The sequence below is a fragment of the Aptenodytes forsteri genome, unplaced genomic scaffold, assembly GCF_000699145.1.
Source record: "Aptenodytes forsteri isolate BGI_AS27 unplaced genomic scaffold, ASM69914v1 Scaffold333, whole genome shotgun sequence".
In the NCBI taxonomy this organism is placed as follows: Eukaryota; Metazoa; Chordata; class Aves; order Sphenisciformes; family Spheniscidae; genus Aptenodytes; species Aptenodytes forsteri.
This window is the reverse complement of record NW_008794542.1, coordinates 1,736,527-1,737,044: the sequence shown is the minus strand read 5'-3', so window position 1 is coordinate 1,737,044 and position 518 is coordinate 1,736,527.

The window sequence follows — 518 nt, the reverse complement described above, 5'->3', positions numbered from 1 at the left end:
AACCAACCTCTTTCAGTTTAGAGCACCCCCATCCTATATCACTACATGCCCTTGTGAAAAGTCCCCCTCCAGCTTTCACAGGAGAGCTGCTCCAGCCCTCTGATCATAACTTCTTTAACTGCATCTAAATCCTCACACTCACTTCAGAGAACAGCTAAAGGGTGTTCGTAACCACGTGCCGGCCAAGAACTTGAAACAAGAGTACTACAAGTTTTATTATTAAGCATCGCTTAGGCGGGCAGAAAGCCTCTCGGGAGTTACTCACCCAGCGGCAGCCCTGCATCTAAATCCTCACACTCACTTCAGAGAACAGCTAAAGGGTGTTCGTAACCACGTGCCGGCCAAGAACTTGAAACAAGAGTACTACAAGTTTTATTATTAAGCATCGCTTAGGCGGGCAGAAAGCCTCTCGGGAGTTACTCACCCAGCGGCAGCCCCCAGCACACCCGCAGCCCGGGCACGCCCGCCTGCCCTCCCGCCCCCCGCAGCCCGGCCGGGCGCAAACCCACTCACAGCGA